Genomic DNA, 10819 nt, shown 5'->3' with positions numbered 1-10819 from the left:
AGAAGTGTCTCCCATTGCTGGGGTGCATAATCATTTAGTGCCACACACCCTACTACAGAGGTATACTTGTGATCCAGAATAGCCTATGTGAATTCATCATTAACTAGCTCATGGTCAGGCACCTAGCCCAAAGAGGATCAATCCAAGCTTCATTTATTGGTCTGTATGGACTCTGAGAGTACCTTTCTACTTTGTGATTTCTCATTCACAAGAACATAGTCATGGAGTTTGGAGGAGTCATCTACTCATCTTTACTGTCCGATAAAATGAATCTATGAAGAATAAAGCCAAAACAATGGCAGAGAGATGACAGATGCAATGAGACACAGAGTCTCAAAGCTGTTATTTAAAAACCTGGATTTAGCCATGAGTTTGTCATTGAAGTCACACTTTGGTCTTCCCAGTTTGGATAGCAAATAACCCCTCTTTACCTTGGCAAAACCAGATGGGGTTTTGAGACTCGGAACTAAAAATGTCTTGCAGCACCTTAGTGCTGTAGCTGGAACTAGAACTCAGGTTTTTAAATTCCAATTCAAGGCCCTTTCACTCACATTATAGAAAGCTAGTTCTCAAATATGATAACAAAGATGCCAGCAACAGATGAATATTTGCAGAAAAATGAAAATCCTCTTATGGAGATGGAATTGCACAATCCTGGGAAGTTGTAGGAAGTCTAAATACAGGGAAGGTACTCTGGCTTCTTGCTAAGCACCAAAGATAAGTATGGTCCAAATCTTAAAAGGATGTTTGGAGGATAGCACCCATTAGCTAAGAAGCATGAAGACAGTGAGATAGGGCTGTGGGAGAACCTTCTCCTGAGACTAATACAGCAGCAAGATGAGCTTCTATACCAGGATGCCCAAGTTCAATGCCAGCTCCTTCACCTTATAGCTGCTCCTGTTTGAATGTATTTACTCCCAAATTCAGGTGATGTGATAATGTTAAGAGATGGGGAGTTAAAAGGTGACTGTGTTAGTCAGCTTTTTGTCAGTGTGACAAATACCTGATAAAAACAACTTAGATGAGCAAAGATTTATTTTGCCTCATGGTTTCAGAGGTTTCCATCCATGGCCAATAGACTCCATTGCTCTGGGCCTGAGGCAAAACATCAAGGCAGAGGTGCTTGGTGGACGAATACTGCTTGGCTCATGACCACCATAAAGCAGAGAGAGAAAGAGGGGAGGGGGAAAGGGGGCACTGGGCACACAAAATGCCCTTTCAGGGACTCCCAGTGACCTACTTCCTCCAGCCTTGGCCCACCTCTTACAGTTCCTACCTCCTCCAGTAGCCATTCAAATTAATACACCAAATGGATTAATCCACTGGCTGTGTCAGATCTCCCATGATCCAATCAGCTCCCAAAAGCCCCACCTCTGAACATTGCTGCATCAGGGATGAAGACTTCAACACATGAATTTTTCGGGGGCACTTCACATCCAAACCATAACATTGATTAAGCCTGAGGGATTCCCCCTGGTGAATGTGATAAGCCCCCGATACAGCAGGCTTTAAACCCTGGACTCACTCCCTCCTCGTTCACTGTGTGAGGACACAGCATTTCTCCATTCTGGAGGACACAGTAACAAAGCACCTTCCTGGAAACAGCAGCTCTCACTGGACACTGGACCTGCAGGAGCCTTAATCTGGAACTCCCAGCTCAGCTCCAGGACAGGGAGATAAGTAAATTGTCATTCACTACAAATTTCCCAGTCTCAGCTATTTCTGGCACAGCAGCATAAAATGCATTAAGAAGACATCAGTTGTTTGACTTCAGAAAAACCCACTAAACTTTCTGAGACCTTCTCAGACTCATCTTTCTCCTGTGTAAAGTAGTGCTTTCCTCAGTGGGTTGTAATGAAAAGGAGAGATATTCCATGGAAAATACTTACTATGGCTTATGCCACATAGCAAGGGCTTTGTTTATATTTACTATTGATATTATTTTAGCCTTCACTATTGGCTAGAGCAAATAATTGGGCATGTCAATCGGGGTTCAAGAATCACAGCAGAATGACAAACAGAATTATGAAAGCTTTAAGCTGACAAGAGAGGCCCAGTGTTATGTCAGTTTAGGTCCTTCAAGAAGCAGATGCCAGAATGAAACTTGAAATAGGAGAACGATATTGGCGGGAAATGCCTATAAAGGGGAGAAGGGAAGAGGGAACAGGGTTAAGGGGAGAGACCTTCAGACCACAATGCGAGCGTGTCCTATAAAGAGAGAGAGAGAGGATGAACAAAGACCAGGGAGAAGGAGTCTGGGGCTGCAATGTCGTGAGGAGGAGCCTGAGCAGTGGCCTGGCAGGGAGCAGCCTGGGAAGAGCATGGCCTCAGTGAGAAAGCTGCTGTAGCAGATCCCAGATGTGCAGCAGCTGGAGGCTGTCAGCTGACTACACTCCTCTCAGCAGGATCTCTTTGCACAGTTCTGAACATCACGCTTCCCTGGCTGCCTGCCACTGGTGGGAGGGTTCTTTCCTGCTCAGTATCTCCAAGGTACCTGGCAACCTGTCAAGACAAGCAGGCGGCAACAGGAGCTAGCTGCTGTCTTATCTTTATGATTATTTCTCATTATTTTGCTAGCTTAAGCCAATATCATCTTCTGCCTATTTTAAGTCCTTATTAATAATTGTTGCTGTTGTTATTTTTATTTGCCTCCTAAGTGACTTTCCTGCTTCTGTCCTAGATACTCTTTTGGTCTATCCAGAACTATCCTTTAAGCAGATGATAATATCCTTTGATCAAAACTCTTCGAGGGCTTCCACATTTCACTCGGAGAAGTCCTTGTGTTGGTCTCATGTCTGGTTTTGATTGGCCTCCCATTATTCCAAGACCTCCTCTTTCACTCCCTTACCCCTTGTCCACCCAACTGCAGCCACAGCATCTGTCCCCACCCAGCTCAGGACTACTGTTGCTTCCTCTGCACACACCTGCAACTGCATCCCCTCACCCCCTTCAGGTCTTTGTCCAAATGCCATCTTTTCAGTGAAGCTTCATAGATCACCTGATATCTGAAATTGCAACTTCTCTGTCCTCAGTAAATCCTTCCCAGCTTTATTTATCTTTCATAGCACTTATCACCATCAAACATACAATAACGTTTCACTTACATTGAACATTGTCTCTCTCCCCCTCAGCTCCCCATGAGGGTAGGGATTTGGTTCTGTTTTGTCTACTGCCGTGGTTTTTGTTCAGTGAATGAATATGTTCTGTGAATAGCAGCAGGGGAATGAAGATAAAAACAGGGTCTCTCCTGGGGAAAGGAAAAAAGCCCAGGATTTGGAGTCCATGTGTCTAGGTTGGGGTCTAGCCCTGGCAATTGCCAGTTGTCTGATAACCGAGCATCCACCAATCACTCATCCTTTGTAAGACCTACTTTTCACATCCATAAAACAGGAAGAACAATAAATATCACTAATTGTAGAACTCAGGGAATGTAGGAAGACAGAGCACAGGTGTTTGGGTGTTGTTTCACAACAAGCATGGCATATTGCGGTCTACACGCTAAGGTACTGAAGGCATTTACAACTCCCCCGGGGATATTTTACACATTAGGTGAGTGATCGTTAACCCAAGACCAGGTCCTAAACCCTTCTCCACACTCATTCACTCTGTAATCCCAAATGGGGACCTGGACCTCATTTCTTACTTGGTTAAAAAAAGAGATGATAGTATCCTCCCCATGCTTAGCTTGGAGAGATGAGGATCAAATGAAATACAGTCTGTGAAACTAGGAACTTCTGCACAAATGTAAGGATTTATGATGGCAGGTGGCATGGCTTCCCATGTCTGAGTCCTTTGTTCCCAGCTGGAATGAAAGAAGCAGGAATCACCTCTCCCAATCCAACTCCTCCAACTCAACTACTCTGGAGTCACTCTTGGTGCCTGTTGGTTGTTTGAGAAGCCCAGACTTTGTATATCCTTTGCATTTCTCAAGTTTTTTTTTCCCCATCATCTTTTCTTAATTTTCTAGATCTGTCTGAATTGGGGGGCTAATACAATCATGCTGGCTTTACCTTCTGAAATAGTTTTTAACTGGATATATTTTGAAGGAATAGACAGGGTCAAGAGAAAATCTTTCTTAAACTACACTGTCTTGAGTTAGGTTTTCATGTAAGTCTATGATTTAACATTCACAGCCATAATTAATAGTGTTTTCTCTGATTCCTTTATTTAAAATCTGTACAGTTTTATGGTTCCAATGTACTTCTGCATGATTTTACCCTTTTGGAGAAAGGCTGTGCCTTGTGCTATTTCAGTCTGCTGTCCCAAATGGGCATGAAAACAGGACACTGTCATGTACACATGAAAAAGATGACCTACATATACGATGTTTCAGTTGGGTAGTAAAAGTACAATTTCAGCCATTTCTCCCAATTAAGGCTAACTCGTCTGTGATTTCAGCCTCCCATTTGAAATAAAAGTCTAACGATAATTGGAGCACAGAGCTATTCACCACTGTACTTCAATCTGGAAATAATTGTCTTTGTTCAATTAGGAATCTGCATTTTCATGCCAGTCTTTGCAGATTATTTTGAATGGAGAATGCTCTCTGATTAAGAGCTATCCTTCTTGGGAGGGCGGGGGGACCCTGAAAACCAGAAAAAAAAAATCCAAGCAGCTTGAAATCCTCATCTTGCTGGATTTAACATTCTGTTTACCCCTAACAGACTGAAAAGGATGTCACATAAATGACTTTCAGGATGTTTTAGATTTAATATGGTGAAAATTTTCTAGGGCATTCATATATGACCTCTAAAAGATGCTGGCCTCCTTAGAGATCATTCCTTAGGGCGGGGCTTGGAAAACTGTCAACTTGTCTGAGGCCTTCTATTACTTTGATAATATGGCACAAATCTGACCACCATTTGTTTTGGCATTAATACTACTTACTGTCCTGGGTGCTTTTAAAATATGTTATTATATGCAATTTTTACAAAGAGCCTTGAGAATTAGGCATTGTTATCTCCATTCAACAGATAAGGATAATAAAGGCCAGAGAGTTTATGTGATTTGGTCAAGGCCAACCAACAGGTCACTGGCAAACGTGAGTTAACTACAAGTCTGTCTGGCTTGACTGGCAAATTCTCTCACACATCTATTGCTTTTTTCTTATTAATATAATACCAGCAAAGGGAAACAGAGAGACATCTACAAATAAGATAGTATTGATAGAATTCTGACCAAAGCCAACTGGTCATATGTCTTCACTAAGAACCATCCTGCTCCAGTAATTCAAAAAATGCCTATATTTAATATTCATCAATGAAAACAAAAGATCTACAGAAGATGAAAGCATATTAGCACAGTACAACTTTTGTAAGTTACATGAGGTAATATCCCTATCAAGATATGATTTAATCCCTTTTCCAAAATGGATTCCTTTAGAAAAAAATGTCTTTTCCATCCATTCAATCAAACATAGATGTTACCGTGAGAGAAGGAATAAAATCATTCCCTTAATAACTCCAAGAGGCAGGCAGAATGCATAGAATTCATATATCACATATATGTGTGTGTGCGTGTGTGTGTTTTATTATATACATGCAAGTCAAGAAAAACCCCTCAGTGCAAAAAGTAGGATTCTGAGCAAACCTCTCATTATCCTTTTTAGAAACATTATACAGGCATTGTAAGTCTCCACCTTTGATGCCAAGCAGTTCCTTCCCTTTAATAATACTCTGGTAACCCCATGCAGGAGTGTTTCTCCATTCTTCCCTTTGACTGTGCCGTTTCGTAACAACAACAAGAAGAAAAGCTTACTTAAGCACCTGGATGGAAAATGATAGCCAACCCAATTTTTCTTTTTGCAAATACAGAGTTAGCATTTGAGAGATTTGGGGTCAAACAGGACTTGTAAGCAATGGGGGCAATAACTTCTACATTTCATGCCGAATTTGATTCTGGTATGGAGTGTGTGACTGGGGCTGGGTTGGTGGGAGGAATGTAGCACAATCTCTTTTCACCTACCTACTCCACTGGTTGTGGCAGGTGTGGAGATGACCTTCCAGTAATGAGTGGAGGCATCATTCCCCACTTTCACAGGAACTTGCTATCTGGTTCATTCTCTTAGTTAGCTCAGCACCCAAGCAAAGACTGATAAATGATCTGATCATGGCTACTGCTCAATAATACATCGGCTTTGGTCACTCTGAACCAGCTCTACCAATGCCTTCAGAAAAGAAAGTAGAGCTCTGATTAAATTAACCTATCTCAAAACCAAGCACATTACTTAAGAGGGAAGGGGTCAAGCTACAGAGGAACACTAAAATAAAATTGCATCGGGTATAGAGCTTTCCCATGTAACCTTTTTTCTCATCCAGTAAAATGCCAGATGTAATTTTGGTTTTATGTACTCCAGAATGAATAATTTCACCCATGAAATTCCCCTTCCTATGAAAAAGTGGTGACTGAGAATTGAAAAATTACTAATCTGCCTATTTCTGTAGCTTAAGAAAAAAAAAGAGGCATGTCCATCAAGCACAGGAGAGATGTGAACTGTGTGATACGAACAATTTAAACCAAGAGACAAATCTTTGAGAAGAAAAACAGATATTTTTCCTCTTGCCTTAATTATCTGGTATGGCTGCTGAAATTGATAAAATTTGCCAGATAGTTCCTTAAATCTCCATTTGAATTTGTCAATGTGGCCATAACCATCTTGGAGTGATTTTTTCTGGGGGGGTACAACCAGCATTGGAATATGGACAGCTGTGATTTGATGAGAAGAGAATGGGATACTTGGAATGCAAAGCATTCAATGTGGCTTACCACCGCCCCACCGAGGAATAGAGTATATGTGGCAATGGTAAGCTGACATAAATAAATAAAGTGTCAGGGCAATACATAAGAAAATAAGCCTGCAAGGCTTTGTCTCTTGGGAGAATGTAAGCTTGAACATTTTTAAAGATGTCTTCTTATGGAGAAGGTCAAAATGGAGAAGGTCAAAATATTGAAGTTTTTTCAGATTGGAAATAAAACAGTTCTCTTAGGAAAGCAGAAATTTCTTTTCTGGAAATAAAGGGGGTAGGAAATGCTTTTTGAGAAAGTATATCATCCACATCCCTCCCAATGTAAAGAAAATAGCCAATATCCATGGAGTGGAAAGTAGGGGTGATGGGCTGCTATGGGCTGAATGATTCTGTGGACCCTCAAAGTGATGGTACATAGAGGACTGGTCTTTGGGAGGTACTCAGGATAAGGTTAGGCTATGAGTGTGGGGGTCCTTATAATGACTGATGCCATTTAAAAAAAGAGGAAGAGACTATCTCTTCCTTCTCCCCCATCTCCTTTTGAATACAACATGTGAGGACATAATTAGAAACCAGAAGATGGCCACCTGTGATCTACCAGCACCTTGATCTTGGACTTCACAGCCTTCATCTGAGAAACAAATATTTAATGAATAAATTGCCCAGTCGATGGCATTTGGTTATAGCAACCCAGACTGACTAAGACATGGGCCATGTGGTTTCTTCTATGGAATCCTCTTTTCTGGAAGCTAAGTGACCATAGTATGCCTCTGGTTGAATGAGAAAGGATACTTGAAACAATGTTAGAAAATCTAGTGGTTGACCTGCAATCAACTAAATTCTCTCTCTTAAGAGTACAAATCCCATGAGGGTGCAGGCAGTCCAGTGGTTAGCCAGAGCTAGACACAAACTGGATTGAAAGAGGGGAAGACTATAACAGATAAATGGATAAAGAAAATGTGGCACAAATACTTAATGGAATATTACTCAGCCATAAAGAAGAATGAAATTATGGATTTGCCAGTAAATGAATGGAACCGGAGACTATCATGCTGAGTGAAATTAGCCACTTCCAAAAAACCCCAAAGGCTAAATGTTCTCTCTTATATGTTGATGCTAAGCCACAACGAGGAAGGGAGGGAGGGGAAGAATAGAATTTCACTGGATTTGACAAAGGGGAATGAAGGGGAGGGGAGATGGGAAAGACAGTAAAGTGAATTGAACCTAACTTTCCTATCCTTATATGTTAATACACAACCAGTGTAACTCCATAAGAATGGGAATAAGTCCTAATTAGAATAAGTCATACTCTGTGTATATATAATATGTCAAAATACACTCTACTGTCATGTATATCTAAAAAAGAACAAATTTTAAACAAGTGAAAAGAAAAAAAGAGAGGCAGAATGGCTAAGCAGAAACAAAGCTGCCACTCCACAGAGAAACAAATGGGTGGATGTCAGCAGCCCTTGGCTCCTTCCCAGTGAGGCTCAGTGGGATCCAATTTTCCTTTTGAAGAAGCAAGCATTGTGATGCTCTGCACTTCCCACACTTTTTTTTTCAGTTCAGCTAATTCCAACAAACTTAAAAAAATATCTATTTTTTTTAGTTGGACACAATATCTTAATTTATTTATTTATTTTTCTGTGGTGCTGAGGATCGAACCCAGGGCCTCGCATTTGCTAGGCGCTGAGCGCTCTACACTGAGCCACAACCCCAGCCCCTCCAACAAACTTTTATTAGCTTACAGTCAATTCATCCCTGAGTAAGATAATGGGCCATTATCTAAAGATAATGTCCTTTGGCATTTGAAAATTAGGAATAAGGGAGAAGAAAATAAAACATGCTTTCCATGTCTTCCATGTGGCACTGTTGTAGGTATATTACATATTTCAATCTTTTGAGTAGATGTCTGTCTCAGTGACATTTCTATTTGAATCCTGTGGATGAAGCAAATGAGCCTTAAAGAGCTTAGTAAACTTGCCTACACTCCTGAACTGACAGGATTTAGGACAATTGGACTCACAGTTCCTTAACGCTGTCGACAGAATTTAGAATGATACAAATATGATTACCAGGTAACGGAAGATTCTTGATTGTGCAATGTTAGAATGTGGGGGATAGACCGAGGTATTTTTAAAGAATTGAAGGGGAAAAATGAGTGTTTTTGTATTTATCCCTGTGTTCACCATTTTCAGTCCTCTTATTTCCCAGAGCTCCATGCTTCCAGGTGGCATCATTTTTATTATGGTTTAGATGGGAGGTGTCCCCCAGAAAGCTCATGTGGGAGACAATGGAAGAAAGTTTAGAGGTGAAATGATTGGGTTATAAGAGCCTCAATCCAATCAGTGCATTCATCTCCTGATAAGGATTAACTGGGTGGTAACTGTAGGCAGGTAGGGTATGGCTGGAGGAGGTGGGTTCCTGAGAGTGTGCTTTGGGGTATATATTTTGTTCCTGGTCTGCATTGTCTCTGTCTCTTCTCTTCTCTTATACCCCTGTCCCCCACTTCTTGGTTCCACAGCCCCAGCTTCTTTCCTCTACCACACTCTTCCACCATGATGTTCTGCCTCACCTCAGGCTCCAAAGAATGGAGTCAGCCATCTATGGACTGAGACCTTTGAGACTGTGAGCCCCCAAATAAACTTTTCTTCCTTAAAATTGTTCCTGTCTGGGGCTGGGGTTGTGGCTCAGTGGTAGAGCGCTTGCCTAGAATGTGTGAGGCACTGGGTTCGATTCTCAGCACCACAGATAAATAAATAAAGTCTATTGACAGCAACAACAACAAAAATTTTTTAATACTTGTTCCTGGCAGGTCTTGTACTTACAACAACAGTGAATAAACTCACTAAAACAATTTTCCTTTAGCCTGAATAATTTTCTTCAGCATTTCTGTAGTACAGGTATGCCACTGATTAATTCTGGTTTTGTTTTGCTTTGTAAAACTGAAACTTTTTATTTTGCCTTTATTCTTAAAGAATATTGTTGGTAGGTACACAACTCAACAGTGTTTGCTTTTTTCTGTTTCACAATAACAATCATTGTGTTGGCAGTGACTTTTCTGACAATGCTTTAAAGATGTTCCAGTATTATCTGACCTTCATTATTTCTGATGAGACGTCAATAGTCATTCCTGGTGTTTGCTGAGTTTCTTGAATCTGTAAATTTGTGCCTTTCACCAAATTTGGAAAAATTTCAGCTGTTATGTCTTTAAAAATTTTATGACCTCTTCTATCCCTCCTTTCCTCTAGCATTTTAATTACATGTATGTGAAACATATTGATATTATATTGATATTTTCTCACTGGTCTCTGAAGCTCTGTTATTTATATTGGAATACTTATTTATATTGGAATACTTATATTATCTCTAACCTGACTCTTTTTTTTTCATCTCCAATCTGATGTTGAACCTAGCCAGTAACTTTTCATTATATTTTTCACTTATGAAACTTCCATTCAAATTTTGTAGTTTCTGTTTTCCTGCTGAAATTTGCTATCAATATGTAATATTTGCTTTAAATTTATTTTCCAATAGTTTCAAAATCTGGATCACTTCAGTTGCCATTGACCATCTCTTCTCTTTACTATGATCATATATTTCTAGTTCTCTAAATGCCAAATAATTTTGAAAAATTTGGAAATTGAGAATGATACATTGTCAAGACTCTGCATAGTGTTGATTTTTATTCGTTATGCCAAAGCTGAACTGAACTCAAACTTCAAACTTCTGTTTCCCTGCATTGGGCAGCAGGTAAAATTTAGATTGGTCAGATCTTTGAACTTCAGCTGAATTTGCCCCACATAAGTTTGGAGGTCAGTCAGAGATTTGGGCAGAGTTTATTGATACACAGAATTTAAGACTCTGTGTCTCTCTACTGTCTTCATCCAGGGAATCCCTTCTCTTGTTCCATTTTCTGTAATTGCTCAGAAATCTATCCTCCTTGTCTTCAAGCAAGTGACACTATGGCTGACCAGAAAAACAATAGTCTACCCAATGTCACTTCCTTTCCTCAATCACTGGTCCCTGGCCCCCCTCCAGAGTATACTTTTTTGGGGTGACTCTCCAGTGCT

The sequence above is a fragment of the Marmota flaviventris genome, chromosome 3 (assembly GCF_047511675.1).
Source record: "Marmota flaviventris isolate mMarFla1 chromosome 3, mMarFla1.hap1, whole genome shotgun sequence".
Classification (NCBI taxonomy): domain Eukaryota; kingdom Metazoa; phylum Chordata; class Mammalia; order Rodentia; family Sciuridae; genus Marmota; species Marmota flaviventris.
Note: the sequence above shows the minus strand (reverse complement) of the source record.